At 46.3% G+C, this 23337-nt stretch overlaps 1 pseudogene; it reads right to left on the bottom strand.

Moving 5' to 3' along the window:
• Positions 1-4513: 4513 nt before the first annotated feature.
• LOC147672001 (uncharacterized) overlaps positions 4514-23337 on the bottom strand; it is a 79411-nt pseudogene continuing 60587 nt past the window's right edge.

Here is a 23337-nt window from a genome sequence, read left to right as displayed (position 1 = left end):
AACTTAGGTGTCATCCTGGACTCCTCACTCTCTATGAACAGACAAGTCAACACCCGTCTCATCATCTTGCTTCAATATTCTTCGCATGCTCAAAAAAACATTTTGCTGGATCCCCACCGAAACTAGAAAAACGGTCACCCACGCACTGGTCACGAGCTGCCTGGACTACGGAAACACCCTATACGCCGGTACCACCGCAAAACTCCAGAAAAAACTCCAACGCATCCAGAACGCTTCAGCCAGACTCATACTAGACATCCCGCATAAAGACCACATCTCTGGCCACCTGAAAAACCTCCACTGGCTCCCCGTTAACAAGAGGATTACTTTCCGCCTCCTAACCCACGCACACAAATCACTTTACGAACTTGGACCCGAATGCCTCAACTCACGACTTTCCTTCTACACCCCCTCCCGCCAGCTACGATCCTCCAACCAAGCCCTTGCAACTGTACCCAGCATCAACAAAACCACCATGGGAGGCAGATCCTTCTCCTACCTGGCAGCTAAAACCTGGAACTCACTTCCCACTCACCTTCGCCTCACTCAGAACCACCTAACATTCAGAAAGCAACTCAAAACATGGATATTCGACAAGTAATTCCCCACCCTTCTTCAAGCGCCTTGAGACCCTCTGGGTATGTAGCGCGCTATATAAATCACTTGACTTGACTTGACTCTCACTAGGCAGGGGTCTAATTCTTGCAACATCTTAATCTTCTGTTTGATACTTTTCTTACTATACTTACGTAAGAAATTGGGCAAAAAAATCAATTGAATCCTGCCGTACACTACAAATACAATTACTATTCCAAGTGTACACTGGAGCCTTAGGACGTCTCCCTAAAACTTCATCAGCTAATACCTCTTCTGCATTTCTTGGTACAATTTTCTCTTTTTCAATCGGACAACCGTCCTTCACCTCATATGCTCGACCACTGGTGTCAACTGCATGCAACAAATCATTAGTCTGAATGTAAGCCTCTTCGTTAAAAAATGGCTCAGACCTTGAACTATGCTTCCATTCTCCAGAAAAAACATTACAAAAATTAGTTCTATTATTAAGTCTTTTCCACTAACTTTTCCCTTTTAAAAAATGAATTGCCTTGTCTAGTGTACGAAGTCTATTGATTACTAAAAAATATAATTTCTTTTCTAATTCTAACACTTCATCCACAATACCTTCAATTTTTTTTTTTTTTGCTCATAAAAAGCTGTTTTTCTTTTTGAAATCTTTCCACTTTTCAACAAATTTAAAATAATTCTGTTATAAAACACTCTCTTCCGAATTTCTAAAAATTGATCCCTATGTCCATTACTATAGATATTCTCATTGCCACAATTTTCCACATTTTTTTGTGTTCCTTCTTTTTTTTGTTGTTAGAGAAGATTTTTTGATTGTTACCACATTATTCACATTTTTTTTCCTTTCAGTTAATCTCCTTATAAAATTCTCTGTTGTCTTACCAGGAGCATTCTTCTTTTTCTCTATACAATGATGTCTTTTTTTTTTTTGTCCTCATTTGCCTTCCCTTTCCGTCAAGGATCATACCAACCACCTTGCACGACTTAAAGACGTGAATTAATTTTGCGATGGCATAGGTGTCTCAAAACAGAGAAGGAGTATATTTAGCTCCATTTAGGTATTTTTCAACCAGTAGGACCAAATCGATTCTGAGCTGAACCTGATTCAAGAGCAATGATGGCATAATCATCGGACCTGGGGAAGAAAAAAAAACCCGGGTTTATTTCCAGTTAATTAGGAGATCCCAAAAGGCCAAATTACGTTTACTGGCAGTTCTTTTGAGGTCCATTTTAGATGTTTCATATAAAGATGAAAGCCACCGAGAATATAAAGGGGGAGTTTTTTCTATCCACTGGATACAAATCTGTCTCCTCACCAATAGGATCGCATAAAAGAGGAAAGATTTCTCATTGCCCTTAATATTGTCTTCTATTCCAAAAATGACAAGTGGAAGAGTAATTATCAAAGATCTATGTAGGATAGAATTAAGGGTGTTCTTCACCTCTTCCCAAAAATTCGAGATATCTGGGCATTCTAGAAACATATGTATGTCGTTGGCACCTACCATGTTACATTTATTACATTTTTTGTCTGGTAGGAATTTAGACAGTTTTAGTGGTGTTATGTATGCACGGTGAATTGAAAAAAGATGATTGTGTCTTAACCATGCAGGTTTTACCGTTTTGTACAATAAGCTACAAGATTGTCGCCATTTCTCATCGCATGGAATATTAGTCGCTGTTCCCCATAACTCGTCTGGTAGTTTAAACTCCCCATCATTTTCTTCTAAGATCTGCCAATACCAGGTCGCTACTTCTTTTCCTCCACTAGGTCGCTCTACCAGCATTTGTTCTAATACATTAATTTTTCCAATGTTGGTATCTGTGCGGCTCTGTGATCTCACCCAGCTATCTAGTTGGATATATTTAAATCTAGATATTTCTGTTCCTACAAGTTCTTGTAGTTCATTCCAGGCAATTAATTTCCAGTTTATAATCAGTTGACCCCATCTAGTAATACCTGCTTGTTTCATGGTATTTGATAGCCTATCTTCCAAAATTGATGGTAGGCTGGGTGAGTAAAAAATTGGAGAATACGTAGAATAATATGACAAGCCTATTTTTTTCCTTATGTTATACCAATTTTTAGCCCATGATTGTGCCATTTTAAGTTTAATTTTTTTAAAGAATTTGTAATTTCCAAATTTGAACATAAACTCCTCTGGTCTTAAGTTTGCCCCCAATAATATTGCTTTGTACATGGAATTAGAAGTTATGTTAGATGGTGTCTTCAATAGCATCCTCGAGTGTGACATCTGAAAGGCCCATGAGTAATACAAAAGGTCTGGGAGTGCAAGTCCCCCCTTTTCCCTTCTTCTTCTTAATTTCTTCCATGCTATTCGTGTTGTTTTATAATTCCATATAAAGGAGTTAATTTCTTTTTGAAATTTTTCAATTTGTTTCTGCTCAAATGCAGTTGGGATGGTGTTAAAAATAAAAGTAAACTTGGGGAGAATACACATTTTAACTAGATTTATTCTACCCATTATAGAGAGTGGTAAATGTGTCCAAGACTTTAGAAGTTTTTTACTTTCAATATGTATTCTTTCAAGGTTGTTTGATCCAATCTTGTCCACTTCCTGTGTTATTCTTATTCCTAAATAGCGCATTGATGTTGATATTGAAATATTTGTCTCTAACTGAATATTTGGAAGGTTCCATACCATAATCTCTGTTTTGCTAGAATTTATGTCATATCCCGATATCTGACCAAAATCTTTTGCACATGCGATAATAACTGGGAATGCCTTAACTGGATTAGATGTACAGACCAGGATATCATCAGCGTATAAAGATACCCGCTTTTCCCACTCTCCATAGCTAAAAGATGGAATATTAGCCTCGTTCCTTAGAATTTGAGCGAACGGTTCGATATATAAGTTGAAAAGGAGCAGGGAGAGCGGGCAGCCCTGCCTTGTGCCTCTAGTTATGTTGAAGGCTTCAGATAAACCCCCTTTAATCATTATCCTAGCAGAAGGTGTATTATATAAGAGTTTAATTGTTCTACGGAAGCCTTCCCCACAATTACATTTTTTTAGTACGTCGTTTAGATAGAGCCAATTGGTTGTCTTGATGCATCTTGTAATTGTGTGCTTTTGGCAAAGTGATCCTTTTTATATTTCCTTCTCTTCACCTCCTTTGAGGGCAACTTCATTTTCTTTAGTCTTTTCTTTAACCCCTTCGAAGCTAATGACGAGCTGGGCTCGTCATGGTGCTTACCTGCCGTGCGCGGATGACAAGGCCAGCTCGTCATGAATTACCGTGATTTTGGTTTTTTCAGCACAGGACGGGAAAACGCCTAGCAGCCATGTGGTTAAATCTATTGTTAAGGGAAAAAAACATGTTATTGACCACTACTAACATACTACATATCAATTACAACAACTACATGATGTAAACACTGATTCACTTTATAAGTAAGTTGAAAGTACAGCAACAGTGCCTGAGCAGAGTTGCAAATCATACAGTCACTGCTGTTTTTAAGTTCATGATAGTGCAGTGGTGTTTTAGAGTTCTGAACAGTGCAGTGATGTTTTGACAGTGTAGAGAGTCATGGTGAGATTCATATTTCTGACTTTAGAGCAACACAGTTGTATGTAGTCAGTATATGGTATCATACAACGGCCAGAAGTATAAAGCACTGCATGTCCTAAAGTCTAACTCACTCCAGGAGTACATGTATTCCCATATCTTTAAACACATACACCGAGGAAGTGAAATGATTACTACATGCTACAGAGAAACTTGCTATGGCATTTCTACAACACAGCCATGATCTCCAGTACACAGCATGGAGACTATTTCCTAATTAACAGGCCTGACAGACATACTGCATAGCAGTTTCTAATACTACATACCCTAAAGCCTAACACACTTCATCAGAACGTCTATTCTCATAAATTATAAATTATAAATGTATTCATCAAACATTTCATATTCCAATAAAACTTCCAACATGACTTCGTCCGGTATTTCATTTTCATAAAATACAAAATTTCCATCTTCAAATTCAAAATCTTCCACCGCTTCCACAAAATCACTGTCCAAACTCTCATCAAAGAAATCTTCATTTTCAGTATCAATTTCCTCTGGAAAAGGTCCATCTTTGACATCCTCTATTAATTCGCCTGAGATCTCAAAATTCAAAGCAAACGTTCTCTGGATACTCTTCCATTGCACCAATAAGATAATGTTGCTGGTCCTTGCAAAAAAATAAAAACACGTAATTATATCGTTTTCACTAATAGATAATAAAAAACTACCTTTATCAATTTGATAAGTACATATATTCCCATATTTTTAAACACACTAACTACACACATTATTCTGCCACCTTCCTCTTAAATCAAAACAGACTCACACTGTGATCTTACACACATAACACTATCCCTTCCAATTCAGTAAAATGGTTAATACAATCAAACAGAGTCTTGGTGGGAATATTCTTTCAGGCTTTACAACACTGCAGTTGTGTTACAAGAGTTTAGAATATTTTTGTATGTATGAATGGAGTTTCATGGTTTAGGACAATGAAGTGATTTTAAAGCAGTGTAGTGAGTCAAAGTGTGACTGGGAATGTACAAATAAAATTCACTGAAATGATTACTACATGCTACAGACACAGTTGCTTTTCCATTTCAACAGCACACCAAACATATAAATTGCAGAGCATGAACACAATCTGAAAACTAAGATGCCAGAAACACATACTATATAGGACTTTCTACAACTACATCACCTAAATCATGACTCACTTCTTCATTAAGGTGATGTAGCACACAGAGGGAGAAAAAGTACAAACAGACACAAAATCATACAGGCAGAGGGTTCAAGACTACAGACTGAGAGGGGAAAATATAACATGGTAGCACTTTCTAATACACACCAGCAGCCATATCATAATAGGCCTCTAAAGAAGCACATGAGAGGGTACAGACAGAGGCTTCACACCGCTACCATGTTAAATATTTTCCTTCTCTGCCTGTAGTCTCACACCCCTGTGAGTATCATAACTGTGTCTGCTTGCACTATCTGTCCTTCTGACTGCACCCACGGACCCTTCAGCTGCCACACCTGCAAGGTCACCTGCATCCGGACCTGCCCTGCACCAGCACCCGCCAAGCCGAACACCAGCAGAAACCACCTCAAGTGCATCCTGCTCAACACCTGCTCCGTCCACAGACACGCCATCGAACTCTGGAACCTCCTCGACACAACAGCCCCTGACGTTGCCTTCCTCACGGAGACCTGGATGAACGCCTCTTCAGCGCCTGACATCGCCATCGCCATCCCAGAGGGCTACAAGATCACCCGGAGGGACAGCACAGCCAACCAGATGGGAGGAGGCATCGCCGTCATCCACAGAGACACCATCCGCATCACAACCAACACCGATGACACCCTAACCACCGCCGAACACCTGCACTTCCAGATCCACACCGACCCGAAGACCACCCTCAGAGGCACCCTGATCTACCGACCCCCGGGACCACGCACACAATTCAGCGAGGACATTGCCGACTTCGTCAGCCCGCATGCCCTCCCCTCCGCTGACTACATCCTCCTGGGGGACCTCAACTTCCACCTGGAGAACAACAACGACCGCAACACCATCACCCTGCTCGACAACCTCACCAACCTCGGACTCAAGCAGCTGGTGTCCACCCCCACCCACCTCGCCGGACACACACTCGACGCCGTCTTCTCATCCAGCAAAGACATCGCCTTAAGCCATGCCACAGGACTCCACTGGACGGACCACAGCTGCGTCCACTTCACCTTCAAAAGAACGACGATCCACCACCACCAGCAACAGGTTGCCCGAAGAAGCTGGAACAAGATCACAACCGACCAGCTCACCGCTTCCCTGAGCCAGCACCCTCCTGCCAGCTCAGCGAACCCCAGCCAGGCCGCCGACAACCTCACGAAGTGGATCAGCAACTGCGCGGACGAACTCGCCCCTCTGAGGACCCCGCCCAGCAGACCCGGCAGCAAGAAAGCCCCATGGTTCACCGACGAACTCAAGAGCTCCAAGAAGAACTGCCGAGCCCTCGAGAAAGTCTGGAGAAGGGAACCAACACCGGACAACATGACCACCCTCAAGCTTGCCACCCGGAAGCACCACCAACTGATCCGCGCCGCCAAGAAAACTGCATTCAAGGACCGGCTGGACAACAACGCACACAACTGCAAGGAACTCTTCAACATCGTGAAAGAGCGCACCAACCCCAACGCCGGAAACAACGACATCACCCCATCGCAAGACCTCTGCAACTCCCTCGCCTCCTACTTCCACAACAAGATCACGGACATACACAACAGCTTCAGCACTCAATCGACGAACTCCACGACCGAACCACCGCCCCCCACCACCACCCTCCGCGCCTGGACTCCGATCAGCACCGAAGACACCGTCCGCATGATGAACTCCATCCACTCCGGATCTCCGACCGACCCCTGCCCTCACCACGTCTTCAACAAGGCCGACGCTGTCATCGCACCCCACCTGCGGGACATTATCAACACCTCCTTCAACACCGCCACCTTCCCGGAGAGCTGGAAGCACGCCGAACTCAGCGCTCTACTCAAGAAACCTACAGCAGACCCCACCGAACTCAAGAATTACCGCCCCATCTCGCTCCTCCCGTTTCCAGCCAAAGTCATCGAGAAGACCGTCAACGAACAGCTGGCCGCCTTTCTCGAGACTAATGGATCCCTCGACCCCTCACAGTCTGGCATCCGAGCCAACCACAGCACCGAGACCGCCCTCATCGCTGCCACCGACGACATCCGAGCCCTGATGGACAACGGAGAAACAGCGGCCCTCATCCTCCTAGACCTCTCCGTGGCATTCGACACTGTCTGCCACCGCACCCTAGTGCAGCGCCTCAGTAACGTCGGAATCCAGGAGAAGGCACTGGAATGGATCATCTGAGGTTCCGTGACAATTATAAGTGGTGCATTCGACTCGCACGAATAATGGTCGAGTCTGGTATCTATGAACCGCAAATGACGAGTTTAATGAGTGTGCGCAGTTTCGCTGCGCTAACCTAAACCGTTTGTCTGTTACGTGGGTATTACTATCTGTACCCACGGGTTCCATCTTAGATACGGCATCCATTTTGTCTCTTGCCCTCAAGTAGCCAGCGAACGGACGTTGTCCGCTTCGCGACCCTGGGACTCCAAAGATATTTGCGGAAGACACATGTCCTTTGTAAGTGTCTTTATGACGAGGGGGATGTTACTGTAAGGCAGATGGCACCGCTCGAGGCTCATCTTGCCGCACGGACTTATTGTTTCAGCCGTGCATCTCATTAGGCACGTCTCTTTGATGCCTGTATCTCGTGTTTCCCGATACCTCCCCTTTTACACCCTTTCCGAATCCCCCACTGTCTCCGTCTTCCTCTGCACCTGTCTTTGTTCCTATTTTCGATCTGTTTATTACCGATTGGAATGCACTAATGTTGGGAAGATGGGTTTTTACAGTTGGGAACCGCCAAATGTTTCCGCACTTATGATCCGGACCTTGTGTGTTTTCAAAATGACCAAAGCGACCCCTCTGGGGGATGATGGTGGGAACCGGGTTGTAAACTTTTGTGTACCATGTTGTCTTATTGGTAAAAACTGTATAAAAGGAGCGATCTACAGAACCAATTTGAAGCAGTCTCCCCAAGTTGCACGTGTGTTGCTTGTCGTGATTACTGTATTCCCTGCAGTAAATAAACCTTGAATCTTTGACGCCAAAGGAAGTGTTCCGTGTCTCTGTCATTCGTACGCCGGAGCAGGTTACCCACGAAGGTTTCAGGTGTTGTGCCCTGGCACCGCTGGGTCCTACAGAACCCAGTCCTTCAGTTGGCGCCCTTCGTGGGGCTGCATCAGTGGTACCGGTCCAAGCCCGACGATCGTGAGGAACTTCGTGTGAAATCACCAAGGGAAGGTGCACCCCGCTTCATCGATCCTGTTGTCAAAATAAGTGGCCCGAAGACTTTTCCCGCGAAGATTCCCACCTCCTGACGGCTGCGACGGACTGCTGCCCTGACTGTAGACCTGTTTTGGCGCCTGGCGTAGACCTTGGTAGAGCGAGACGATAGACGGGCCTTCCTGGTGACGCCATTGATCTTTGAGTTAAGTATTTGTGGGTCGCTCCCAGAGTTCTTGGTTGTTGACACTTTAGCGAGTGTTTTTGTTGTTAACGCTGTGTGAGTGTTTTTGAGGCCCCGATCTTAGATAATTTAGAGATTAAACTGTTCGAAAGAAAATCAAGGCCGGCCATGTTTGATGCCTTTCGGTTGTGGCGCAAAGAAGCCCGACAGAAGGAAATTAGACAAAATAAACGAAATCAGCGAGATAATGTTGCTACCATAGTGAAGAAAGCAGAGCAATATCAGCGTAATAAGGAGGATAAGGATAAGGAAGTGTTTGATAGATTACAGCGCATGACCATAGATAAATGTTATCCCGCTTTGCCTACGGAGTCAGAAAAGAAGGAAGAGCCAGTTGAGGATCCTTTAATGTCTTATCTTATGAAGTCGCCACCTCCCTACATGCAGGGTACCGCAGCTCCTGTGGTTCCCGCCGTACCTATTCCTCCGCCTGTTCCTCAACCTGCACCCGCTCTTCCGACTGTTCCTGCTCCTTTGCCTGTTTCTATCCCTACTGCTCCTCCACTTCCACATACTCCTGCTCCCGCTGTTGCTCCTGTTTTGTTAACTCCTGCTGTTGCTACTGTTTCTACTCCTTCACTCGTTAGTCCTGTATCTTATACTTCTCCCTCTACTCGTTCTCGTAATTCTCCTCTTGCAGCTAGTTTCTGTCATTCGCTCGGGCCTGTTCATGGGTCCGCTAGCTCCGATGGTCCTCAGAGACGTAGTCAGCTTCCTGGGAACAGAGAACGCGTTGCACTATATAATATGGCGATGGGTTGGATGGTAAACCCTCTTAGAAACCCGCCACGTGTTGTACTCGAAACGTTTTGTCAATTCAATATACCAACCCAAAGATACGTGTTTGATGAAATGTGTAAGTTTCTTCGCGTTCAGATATCGGCTGATGCGCCTGACGAGGTGCTGGCCGCTTTGTCTGATCTTCAGCTTCAGTTCTCAAATGGACTGATAGTGGATACTAATGTTCGACGTGCTATTGAGCGGTTGCTATCTTTTCGCCCCGCTCCGATCCCTCATGCATTGTTTATTGAGGATGTTGAAAGACTGCCAGATGAGTCTGGTCAGTTTCCCATGCGTGAAGTGCCACCGGTTTGGATACCACCTAATCCTAATGCTCAACCTCCGACGACAGTGGGGCATTTTCAGAGAATATGGATACATCTTCCATGGAAACGCTCGGAAGTGTTACAGGTGAAGCAATCTTTGCCTGACCCTCGCAAAAATCCTACAGGGTATTACAAGGAATTATCGCAGCTCGTGGATGCTACGGTAATGAACCTCGCCAATATCGACATGTTGTTCGGCAATGTTGTACCGCAACCGGTATGGGCTAAGATTCGTCATGAAAACCATCCGAATGAATTAGGTGGTGCTTGGGCTGCCATTGTAGCGGCAGATGCCGGACAAACGGCTGCTGCTAAACCCGACCAACTGATTGTTGATCTTCCTCAACGAATAATAACATTAATGAAAACTCTTATGCCAGCCATGAGGGTAAATTGGGACAAATTGTCAGCTTGTAAGCAAAAGAAGGACGAGAGTGTTTCCGACTTCTTTACGAGGTTCGAGGAAGCATTCATTGACCATAGTGGACAGGATATGGGTACCGAGGGTGGTCAGCGATTGTTTGTGGATAAATTTGTTTCAAACTTATTGCCCGATTTGAGCAATAAATTAAAGAATTCGGAAAGTGCATGGGCCGTTTCTACTTCAGCTCAGATATTGGCCACAGCACAATATTATGAGAACAGAGAGAAAGAAGAGAACGACCGTGCTGATAAAAAGACGAAAGAGCTTAAGACTAAAGTGTTGCTTCAACAAGCATATCCTCCGCGTTCAAATCAGAATGCATCTCAACAGAATAGATCACAGTCGCAATCAAACCGATCTCAAACGCGTAATGATTCCTCCTCCCAAAGATCGTCGTTAGGGTATAATCAATGTGCTTATTGTAGACAGGAGGGACATATTAAATTCAATTGCCCTGTTTTGAATGAACAAAATAGTGGTAACTCATCTAGAGGAGGTCGTGGTGGTTCGCAGCAGGCACCACGTGGTAGAGGTCGTGGTATTCAGAATGATCGTTCTGATAACTCCTCTAATAATAATAATTGTTTCGATCAACGTGGATCATCGCAAGGACGATCTGCGCAGTACAATGTAGACGACTATTACGTCGATCAGGGAACTGACGACAGTAATTACTAGGACAGCCAAAGACAAGGAGAGGGAGTGGTATCAGTTCCGGTTGATCAGAGAGGGCCTTACGTCGCAGTTGCTACATCAGGCGTCGTTGAGCCTTTTCTGTTGGACACTGGTGCAGCTAAAAGTTCCATTCAGCATTCGAAACTGCCTGGCGCACCTTTGTCTGGCTTAACAAATGTTTCCGTTGGATTCTCTGGCGCCCCCGTTAGCAATCCAGTTTCGCGCCCTTTGCCCCTTACAATTGGGCCACGTGAGCTTCAGGCTCCGTTAATTTTGACTACTGGTTGTGGTGAAAACCTTTTGGGCCTGGATTTGCTTAAACGTTTGTATGCAACTTTGTATTGTTCTCCTGCGGGTGTAAAGCTTACGTTAGGAGAAAGGGTTGTCTCTCCTATGTATTTGTCTCTTGATAAGCTTCCACCGGAATTGAGTTCTCTTCCTGCGTCTTTGTGGGCGACGGGTCCGAATGACGTGGGCCTACTTGATATCTCCCCTTATGTTGTTCAGTTGAAATCTAATGTGCGTTTGCCACGTATTCCCCAGTATCGTATCTCTCTTGATGGTGAACGAGCGTTGTTAGCGATCATTTATGATCTGATCGAGAAAGATGTTATTGAAGAGACTCGGGGAAACGTGTGCAACAGCCCTGTGCTGCCCATTCTTAAACGTACGGATCCTTCCAAACCGCCTGTTTATCGCTTTGTTATCGATTTACGGGAGGTGAATAAAATAGTGGTCCCTCAATTCCCTGTTGTGCCTGACATCACGGCGCTACTGACTCTGATTCCAGCTTCTGCATCGTGGTTTTCGGTGATTGACTTGAAAAATGCGTTTTTTAGCATCCCGATTGCCGAAGAGAGCAGGGACCTTTTCGGTTTCTCTCTCGGTGGACGCAGTTTCCGGTTCAAGCGCGCTCCTCAGGGCTACTGTGAAAGTCCATCGATTTACAGTCAAGCCTTGAAGGGTCAACTGGATGCGTTTCGGTTGCCGGTTGGTGAAGCCTTAATCCAATACGTCGACGATTTATTGGTGGCTGCCGATACTCAGGACATTTGCAAAATTGCTACAGTGTCGTTGCTGCAACATCTCTGTGAATTGAATCACAAGGTGTCACCTACTAAACTCCAATATTGTTGTCAAGAAGTAACCTATCTAGGTCACTTATTGTCAAAGGAGGGAAGGAGGTTGACCCCAGAGAGGATTGCAGCGATTGCGCGAATGGCTGTGCCAAAAACCCAAAGAGATGTGCGTGCCTTTCTAGGTATCACGTCGTACTGCAGGCAATGGATTCCTAATTTTTCATTGCTAGCGAAACCATTGGTGGCTCTTACGTGTAAGGATGTTACAACTCCTTTACCATGGACGGAAGAATGTCAGAAAAGTTTTTCTGAATTACGTGATTCATTGTGTTCGGCTCCTGTGTTGGGTACTCCTGACTACAGCAAGCCATTTACATTATATGTTCACGAGAGGGAAGGTTGTGCTTTGAGTGTCTTAACGCAACCTTTTGGTGGTAAGCAACGTCCATGCGCATATTTTTCCTCGACCTTGGACCCAGTAGCTAGAGCATTGCCGAGTTGTTTGAGAGCAACTGCGGCAGCTGCGGTCTCCATCCGACAATCAGCAGGATTGGTCATGGATAATATGCTTACGGTGATGGTTCCGCATGCAGTCGATACTCTTTTGAATCGTACGAAAACTCAGCACTTGACGAGTGCGAGGTTGTCTGGGTACGAGTTGACGTTGTTGGCAAGCCACATTCAGATAAAACGTTGTAATGTTCTGAACCCGGCAACTTTGTTACCAATTAGCACAGAGTCAGATGAAGTAGCAGAGCATGACTGCTACTTGAGGACAGAGGAAGAAACAAAAGGTCGAGTGGACCTTAAAAACACCCCATTGGAAGATCCGGACGGTACACTGTATGTGGATGGGTCATGTTTTAAGTTGCCGAATGGTGATGTGACTACTGCTTATGCTGTTGTAACGTTGAATACTGTTGTTGAGACTGCAAGGTTGAATCAGAATTCTGCCCAAGCTGCAGAATTGATTGCTCTCACTAGAGCATGTGTTTTAGCAAAAGGGAAACGTGTGAATGTGTTTACCGACAGCCAATACGCATTTGGCGTCGCACACAGTTTTGGACGATTGTGGAGAGAGAGAGGTTTCTTGACGTCGCATGGTACGAAGATTCAGCATGGCCAACTTGTGAATGATCTTTTGGATGCACTGACGTTGCCTAAGCAAGTAGCGATCGTTAAATGTAGTGCGCATCGTAAGGTGACGGATGATGTTGGTCGTGGTAATGAGTTTGCAGACGAGATTGCTAAGGAGACTGCCCGGAACCTTAACACTCGGATGTATGTGACGAGTTCGGTTAGGTGGCCTACAGAATCGAGCATGTGTGAAGACACTATTGAGAGTGTGAAAGAAATTCAGAATGAGGCCACCGAGACTGAAAAGGCGAAGTGGAAAGAAAGCACGGGAAAGTTGGATGTGAATGGTTGCTGGATTGATTTGTCGGATCAGAAAAGATGGTTGTTGCCCGATGCGTATGTGCTGGCCGTTGTGACAATGGCACATGGGTTAGCACATATTAGCGCGAAAGGTATTTGTAAGTTGCTGTCTCCTGTATGGAAGAATGATGGTATCACGAAATGTGCTGAACGTCTGGTGAAGAATTGTATGGTGTGTATGATGTACAATCCTGGCAAAGGAACCCCAACTCCTCCTGGCAGTTTTGCTACCCCTTCATGTCCCTTTGAGGTGATTCAATTGGACTTCATCCATATGGAGCGATGCAATAACTTGAAATACGTTTTAGTTGTGGTTTGCGCATTCTCCCGATGGATCGAGGCCTATCCTCTCAAAGACAATACTGCTTTGTCCACTGCGAAAATCCTACTGAAGGAATATTTTCCTCGGTACGGAATGCCTAGAGTCGTGTGGTCAGATAACGGAAGTGAGTTTGTGGGTAGTGTGATGAAGAGTGTGTGTAAGGGCCTTGGAATTAATCAGAAATTCCACAGCGCCAATCCTCCCCAGTCAGCTGGTTTGGTTGAAGGGTACAACGGCACCCTTAAACTAAAGCTAGCGAAGATTCAGGCTACGACTGGTCTTTCGTGGCCTGACGCTTTACCTTTAGCATTACTGTCAACTAGGGCGACTGTACACTCCCGAGTAGGGCTTAGTCCCTATGAAATAGTGTTCGGCCGTCCTGCGAATGTGTGGGGGGTTCCTAGGCCAGGAATGTTCTCTGATCTTGAGTACCCAATGTTGATCGATTATCTACATGACTTGACTGCTAAACTGAGGTTAATTCACCAACAGGTTTACGACGCATTGCCGACGCAGACGGAGGGTCCAGGCCACCAGCTCCAGCCCGGAGATTGGGTGGTGACAAGAAATTTTTCACGCAAGAATAACCTGGACCCGAGGTTTACTGGACCCTATCAGGTGCTCCTGGCCACGAGGACTGCCGTTCGTCTTGAGGGACGCAAGAATTGGGTGCATGCCACCCATACCAAGCGAGTCCCCATCCCTTTGCCGGCAGACCCGTGGGTGAAGAAAGGCATTGCATCAACTGAAACCGAAGCATTGCCAGTGTTTGTGCCTTTTAGCGACGCACAGCCTGTTGGAGAAACCTCAGCGCAGCAGAAAGACACTGTTGAACAATTATCATCGAAGGACTCAAGACCAGAACACCCAACTGATCAGCAGGACGCTGCCTCTTCAACGGATCCTTTGTTCGACGAGCAGACACGTCCTGGGAAAACCCGATACTTTCTACGATCTCGTACTAAGAAATAATAAAAGATCCTGCTTTGCTGTATTGACAACTGCATTATCCCGTTTTCCGTGATCAGTTTTGAACATTCATATTACTGTAAATTATTCCTATATATATATTAAGCTTCATTCCTTATACTTTTTGCTTCCACAGCTGAGAGACTTTGTTTTTTGCATATATATATACATATTGTGCATTGAAGGCCGTAGGGCCGCGCGCGTACTTCCTTCTGAATAGTAGGTCTTGACGCTAGGTTAAAGGCCGTCGGTTCCTGGGAACTCCTAGGGATTGACTATTGCTACACAGAACGAAGTGCGTCAAGAAACGTTGCGGACGGTCGTAGGGAATGGCATTCTCGAAGCTGAACGATTTGGAAGGAGCACAAGCTCATAGATTCAAGCTGCAGCAATTCAGTCGTACCAAATGTTTTATATTCCAACTGTTTGTATTGTTTTTGACTGCTTCTGCACTTTTGGCGGGTGGGGTGTATTACACGATGTCTTACTTCTTACTTTCTGCTACACCTACTCCTACCCCTGACCCTAAACTTACCTCTACTGTTTCCCCTCATTCCTTTCATATGTTACCCGAACACGAACAGGCTAGACGTGTAGAATTCCGCAACAATTCCTTTATTCAGCTCCTTCATCAACATCAGTTAGTGGTTAACACTACTAATTGTTGGGTGTGTGGATTGATGCCACATACTACGGATAAGGGAATTCCATATCTGGTGTTACCATACAGCTCCCAAGGGTCTGCTCGAGCATTTCAAACAATGTTTCGAAGCGCACTGGGTTTCCACCCCATTCGAGAACCACGTTCCCCCTACTCTGGTCCTACCTCGTATCAAAAACCTTTGTCAATAGCAATAGAGGATTTAGATAGTCATATCTATGATCCCTCGCTTATTCCCGAAGAAGAGGTACAAGCCTATAGGGTCCTAAGTAGAGGTGAATATAGTGCGTTCACTAGCGAAAAGCAGCTTAAAAGCTCGCCTCCAATATGGGTCGTACCCCACACTGGTAATTTTTGTCTCATGGGTCGTGGTCGAAGATCGCAAGCCCGACTTGGAGCAAGTGCTTGCATTGAAAATTACATACTGCCGATGGTCTCGTCCCCTGTGTTTCTGGCTGCCAAGGGTACATACTTTATCTGCTATGATCGTGCATATGCATGGTTGCCCGCTGACTTCATGGGCTCATGCTTCATTGCAAATCTGTTGCCTCCGACGTTCACTGTAGATGCCGATTATCATAAGACTAGAGTTGTGCGAGGCGTAATTAGCGAAGAGGATACTGCCGGTCAAGAGGCAGGAGACTTTTTCAAGGGTTTCCTCCCGTTTTGGGGACCTATGGTTAATAGTAGGAACCTGAGACAATTGACTCGAGTGGTAGAATCGACAGCTAATATTACTGCCAGTGCCCTTGGTAATATCACCACGGAACTTCAGGCGGATAGACTTATGACGTTACAAAACCGAATGGTTTTAGATGTCATCTTAGCAGATCGAGGTGGGGTATGTAAGGTGATCCATTCGAGCTGCTGCATTTTCATTCCAGATAATGCTCCGACTGTTTATCAAGCCATCTCGAAGTTGCATAAAATCTCCGAATCCATACACGTGGAAGTAGGGGATTGGACGCTACTTGGATGGTTTTGGGGCCTGATGTCGACTTGGGGTTGGAAGATTATGATGATCATCGGGGTTGTTGTGGTGTTCCTGTTCACGTGTTGCCTTTGTGTGCAGTGTGGTCCTGCCTTATGTGGCCTCTGTGCTACAACGTGTATGAGACAGCCACCTGTTACCAATGGGACTCGATTGGACAGAGCTATGCTACAGCAACATCTCGAGGGTCTGATGAATATCGAATATGATTCCGACTAGTGCTTGCCTACATGAGGGCAAAAGGAGCGTCTGAGGTTCCGTGACAATTATAAGTGGTGCATTCGACTCGCACGAATAATGGTCGAGTCTGGTATCTATGAACCGCAAATGACGAGTTTAATGAGTGTGCGCAGTTTCGCTGCGCTAACCTAAACCGTTCGTCTGTTACGTGGGTATTACTATCTGTACCCACGGGTTCCATCTTAGATACGGCATCCATTTTGTCTCTTGCCCTCAAGTAGCCAGCGAACGGACGTTGTCCGCTTCGCGACCCTGGGACTCCCAAGATATTTGCGGAAGACACATGTCCTTTGGAAGTGTCTTTATGACGAGGGGGATGTTACTGTAAGGCAGATGGCACCGCTCGAGGCTCATCTTGCCGCACGGACTTATTGTTTCAGCCGTGCATCTCATTAGGCATGTCTCTTTGATGCCTGTATCTCGTGTTTCCCGATACCTCCCCTTTTACACCCTTTCCGAATCCCCCACTGTCTCCGTCTTCCTCTGCACCTGTCTTTGTTCCTATTTTCGATCTGTTTATTACCGATTGGAATGCACTAATGTTGGGAAGATGGGTTTTTACAGTTGGGAACCGCCAAATGTTTCCGCACTTATGATCCGGACCTTGTGTGTTTTCAAAATGACCAAAGCGACCCCTCTGGGGGATGATGGTGGGAACCGGGTTGTAAACTTTTGTGTACCATGTTGTCTTATTGGTAAAAACTGTATAAAAGGAGCGATCTACAGAACCAATTTGAAGCAGTCTCCCCAAGTTGCACGTGTGCTGCTTGTCGTGATTACTGTATTCCCTGCAGTAAATAAACCTTGAATCTTTGACGCCAAAGGAAGTGTCCCGTGTCTCTGTCATTCGTACGCCGGAGCAGGTTACCCACGAAGGTTTCAGGTGTTGTGCCCTGGCACCGCTGGGTCCTACAGAACCCAGTCCTTCACATCTCCTTCCTCGACGGAAGAACACAGAGAGTCCGCCTACCACCGTACAAGTCAGAGGCCACCTAAGTCATCTGCGGCGTCCCTCAAGGATCCTCGCTGAGCCCCACCCTCTTCAACGTCTACATGAGCCCCCTCTCGGCCATCGCACGCCAACACAACCTCAACATAATCTCCTACGCCGACGACACCCAGCTGATCCTCTCCCTGACCAACGACCCCGCCGCCGCCAGAGCCAACCTGCACGAAGGGATGAAAGATGTAGCCGAGTGGATGACGACCAGCCGCCTGAAGCTGAACTCAGACAAGATGGAGGTCCTCATCCTGGGCTCCTCGCCCTCCGCCTGGGACGACTCCTGGTGGCCCCCCGCCCTGGGCACCGCACCCAAACCGACGGACCACGCATGCAACCTGGGCTTCATCCTGGACTCCTCCCTCTCCATGACCAGACAAGTCAACGCCGTCTCCTCGTCGTGCTTCAACATCCTGCGCATGCTACGGAAGATCTTCTGGTGGATCCCCACCGAGACCAGGAAGACTGTCACCCAGGCCCTCGTCACCAGCCGACTGGACTACGGCAACGCCCTCTACGCCGGAACCACTGCCAAGCTCCAGAAGAGACTCCAGCGGATCCAGAACGCCTCAGCCAGACTCATCCTCGACATCCCACGAAACAGCCACATCTCCGGACATCTGAGAGACCTGCATTGGCTCCCCGTCAACAAAAGAATCACCTTCCGTCTCCTCACCCACGCACACAAAGCCCTACACAATCAAGGCCCGAGCTACCTCAACAACCGAATCAACTTCTACACTCCCAAACGCCACCTCCGATCAGACAGCCACGCCCTCGCCGCCGTCCCCCGCATCCGAAGAGCGACAAAAGGAGGAAGGTCCTTCTCCTACCTGGCTGCCAAGACCTGGAACTTCCTCCCGACCAACCTGCGCCTGACCCAAGACCACCTCTCCTTCAGGAAGAAGCTCAAGACCTGGCTGTTCGAGCAGTAACGGCACCCCCCCCCCCCCAAGCGCCTTGAGACCCTACGGGTAAGTAGTGCGCTCTATAAATGTCTTTGATTGATTGATTGATTGCAGCCCTACACCATCTACCCTCTGTGTGTACCATGTCTGTGTCTGCTTGCACTATCTGAGTCTCTGCTTGAACCATCTCACCCTCTCTCTGCACCATCTTTTCTGTAACTGCACCATCTATCCCTCTGCCTGTAGTCCTACACCATCTACCCTCTATGTGTAGCATGTCTGTGTCTGCTTCCACTATCTGTCCCTCTGCCTACAGCCCTCCACCATCTATCCTCTGTATGTACCATGTCTGTGTCTGCTTGCACTATCTTGGTCTCCACTTAAACCATCTCACCCTCTCTCTACACCACCTTTTCTGTGACTGCACCATCTTTCCCTCTGCCTGGAACCCTACACCGCCTATCCTCTATGTGTACCATGTCTGTATCTGCTTGCACTATCTGTACCTCTGCCTACAGCCCTCCATCTTCTATCCTCAGTGTGTACCATGTCTGTATCTGCTTGCACTATCTGAGTCTCTGCTTAAACCATCTCACCCTCTCTCTGCACCATAATTTCTGTGACTGCACCATCTGTCCCTCTGCCTGCAGCCCTACACCATCAACGCTGTGTGTACCATGTCTGTGTCTGCTTACACTATCTGAGTCTCTGCTTAAACCATCTCACCCTCTCTCTGCACCATATTTTCTGTGACTGCACCATCTGTCCCTCTGCCTGCAGCCCTACACCATCTACCCTCTATGTGTACCATGTCTGTGTCTGCTTCCACAATCTGTCCCTCTGCCTACAGCACTCCACCATCTATCCTCTGTGTGTACCATGTCTGTGTCTGCTTACACTATGTGAGTCTCCGCTTAAACCATCTCACCCTCTCTCTACACCACCTTTTCTGTGACTGCACCATCTGTCCCTCTGCCTGCAGCCCTACACCATCTATCCTCTGTGTGTACCATGTCTGTGTCTGCTTGCACTATCTGTACCTCTGCCTACAGCCCCCCATCTTCTATCCTCAGTGTGTACCATGTCTGAGTCTGCTTGCACTATCTAGGTTTCTGCTTCAACCATTTCACATCCCTCTGCACCATCTTTTCTGTGACTATACCATCTGTACCTCTGTCTGCAGCACTACACCATCAACACTCTGTCTGTACCATGTCTGTGTCTGCATGCACTATCTGTCCCTCTGCGTACAGCACTCTACCATCTATCCTCTGTGTGTACCACGTCTGTGAATGCTTGCACTATCTAAGTCTCAGCTTCAACCATCTTACAGCCCTACACAATCTACCCTCGGTGTGTACCATGTCTATATCTGCTATATCTATCTATATCTATCTCATCAAGCGCTTACAGATAGCGCAGAATGCCGCCGCCAGGCTGATCTGTAATATCCCATATCGCCACTCTATCACACCATTCCCGGCCACATTACATTGGCTCATAGTGAGTCAACGTTTACAATTCAAGTCTTTAATCATCGCCTTTAGGGCTCTTAATGGCCGAGGCCCGGCATACCTGAGGCACAGACTTAAGATCACTCAATCAGTACGCGACCTGAGATCAAATCATCTTCGCCTGATGTACTCTCCTCGCTTCCGCCGTGCACGAATGGGAGGTCGGGCCTTTGTGGTGACCACATCTAAATTTTGCAATGGCCTCCCGCTGGAGCTTAGATCTCTCCCCACCGAATCCTTGTTTCGGAGGAAACTTAAGACCTGGCTCTTTTCCAAGTTCTAGCTGCCAATGAATCTCTCTGGTATCGGCTGTCTGCAGCGCGGGGACACCCCCGTTGGGGGTAGCCGTGCACTTTGTAAGCTACAAAATAATAATAATAATAATATCTGTACCTCTGCCTGCAGCTCTCCATCTTCTATCCTCTGTACCATGTCTGTGTCTGCTTGCTCTATCGGTCCCTCTGCCTAATATGTTGCAGATGGTTTAGGGCTTCAAGCAGAGGGACAGATGGTGCAGTCAAAGAAAAGATGGTGCAGAGAGAGGGTGAGATTGATGAAGCAGAGACTCAGATAGTGCAAGCAGACACAGACATGGTACACACAGAAGATAGAAGATGGAGGGCTGTACGCAGAGGGACAGATAGTGTAAGCAGATACAGACATGGTACACACAGAGCGTTGATGGTGTAGGGCTTCAGGCAGAAGGACATATGGTGCAGTCACAGAAAAGATGGTACAGAGAGAGAGTGAGATGGTTGAAGCAGAGACTCAAATAGTGCAAGCAGATACAGACATGGTACACACAGAGCGTTGATGGTGTAGGGCTTCAGGCAGAGGGACAGATGGTGCAGTCACAGAAAAGGTGGTGCAGAAAGAGGGTGAGTTTGTTTAAGCACAGACTCAGATAGTGCAAGCAGATACAGACATGGTACACACAGAGCGTTGATGGTGTAGAGCTTCAGGCAGAGGGACAGATGGTGCAGTCACAGAAAAGATGGTGCAGAGAGAGAGTGAGTTTGTTTAAGCACAGACTCAGATAGTGCAAACAAACACAGACATGGTACACACTGAGGATAGAAGATGGAGGGCTATAGGCAGAGGGACAGATAGTGCAAGCAGATACAGACATGGTACACATAGAGGATAGGTGGTGTAGGGCTGCAGGCAGAGGGACAGATGGTGCAGTCACAGAAAAGGTGGTGTACAGAGAGGGTGAGATGGTTTAAGCGGAGACTCAGATAGTGCAAGCAGACACAGACGTGGTACACATTGAGTATAGAAGATGGAGGGCTGTACGCAAAGGGACAGATAGTGCAAGCAGATACAGACATGGTACACACAGAGCGTTGATGGTGTAGAGCTTCAGGTAGAGGGACAGATGGTGCAGTCACAGAAAAGATGGTGCAGAGAGAGAGTTAGTTTGTTTAAGCACAGACTCAGATAGTGCAAGCAGATACAGACATGGTACACACAGAGCGTTGATGGTGTAGAGCTTCAGGCAGAGAGACAGATGGTGCAGTGACAGAAAAGATGGTGCAGAGAGAGGGTGATATTGTTGAAGCAGAGACTAAGATAGTGCAAGTAGACACAGACATGGTACACACAGTGGATAAAATGGTACAACAGAGAAGAAATACTGAAAACAATGAGAGAAATGTTACATGCAGAGTCTAATTGGAGCATACACAGGTAGAGTTAGTAAAGACAGAGATAAAATGATACACACAGAGGGTGCGAGATTACAGACAGAGCAGGAAAAGATTTAAAATGTAAGCGCTGTCTAATACACACCAGCAGCCATATACATTAAAGGTCTCTGCAGATACACATAAGAGGATGCAGGCAGTGGGAGAGGGTTGGTACAGACAGAAAATGAGATAAGCAGAGAGAGATAGCCTGTAGGAGAAACAGGGGAGATTATACAAAAAGGTGCAAATATATATATATATATTTTACACAGACACTCAGTGTGATCCTGGACAAAAAGTTTAAAACCATACATTTTACCAAAACACATCAACAACACAAAAAAGTTAAAGAGACAGAACACAGCCTAACTATTTCAAAACTACAAAACAGTGCAGAAACCTGAGCCATTTCCAATTTACAGCATTACTTTTTGCCAGCATTACATCCAAATATGAGACACAATTGTATTGCTTTGCCCACTTGCGTAATCTGAACTTACGCACACCACTTACTCACAGAGAAACTCCAACACTCCACTGGAGGTAAAAATGAGCTTTATTAATATTGTAGGCAAAGGCAATAAGACACTGAAACTAATAAAGTCTTAGGCACCGAGTGAAAGGCAATAAACAATGAATACACCACACTATATACATAAATATGAAACTCTGCATACAAGTATATAAACAGTTAATGTACAAAGCACCTCACCAGATTCATTTGCAGCACCGGAGACTTCAACATCCCTGGGCCAAGCACTGAACACCAAGTCGGGAACCCTGCAGACCGGGGCTCAGGGAGTAATCTCTTCGGGCACCAAAGTTGTCCCGCGAGTGCGTCCACTCCAAGACTGAGTTCCTGAGCTCCACCCCACAGACACCGCTTTTTATAGCTTAAATCAAACTGTTCGAGAAGCCTCTAGCAGGCGCTCTCGCCCATCTATTCACAAGTGCTGGCCCCCATCTCTGCATCAGACCCACCCAGACAGACCTGGCCAGATTCTGTTTAGGCGGTGTCGAGGCAAAAGACATTCCTTTCCCAATCTCCGGCCTTGGAGACTGGCACGGCCATCCTCCCTCTGTCCTAGCGATAAGTATGGAATGCATGAAAACACTCTGAAGGTACAACATAACCTCACGAGTCATCCTCACGAGACGCCTCGCACCTGCTTGTACTGGTTTACGTGAATAACATGTTTATGTTACTGCTGAAGTGTAACCTCAGGTCAAGGCAGCTCAAAATGGAAGTGCGATGCAACAAAATGGAAGATCAGAGCATTGCATGGAATCAAGGTCAACATATGATTTAGCTCGTGTAAAATGGCAAATGCAGCACATTCCACCCCTTGACCTTCGATTCACCCATCATACCCCATTGGTCTAAATACCATGGATCTGGAACGAAAAAGGGAGAGCACACCTTGACCCTTGAACATCACCATTCACATATGTCAAAAATAAAATCACTGAACTAAAGGCACAGCTATGACCGCATCATTGGGGCACTGTATCTGGTAACTGTAAAAGCAGTATCAATGCTTAATAACCAGCAACTAAATAAAGTCTAACTGAAGAT

This window comes from Lissotriton vulgaris, unplaced genomic scaffold (genome assembly GCF_964263255.1).
Source record: "Lissotriton vulgaris unplaced genomic scaffold, aLisVul1.2 SCAFFOLD_3203, whole genome shotgun sequence".
Taxonomy (NCBI): Eukaryota; Metazoa; Chordata; class Amphibia; order Caudata; family Salamandridae; genus Lissotriton; species Lissotriton vulgaris.
Note: the sequence above shows the minus strand (reverse complement) of the source record. Positions and strands in the feature narration are given on the sequence as shown.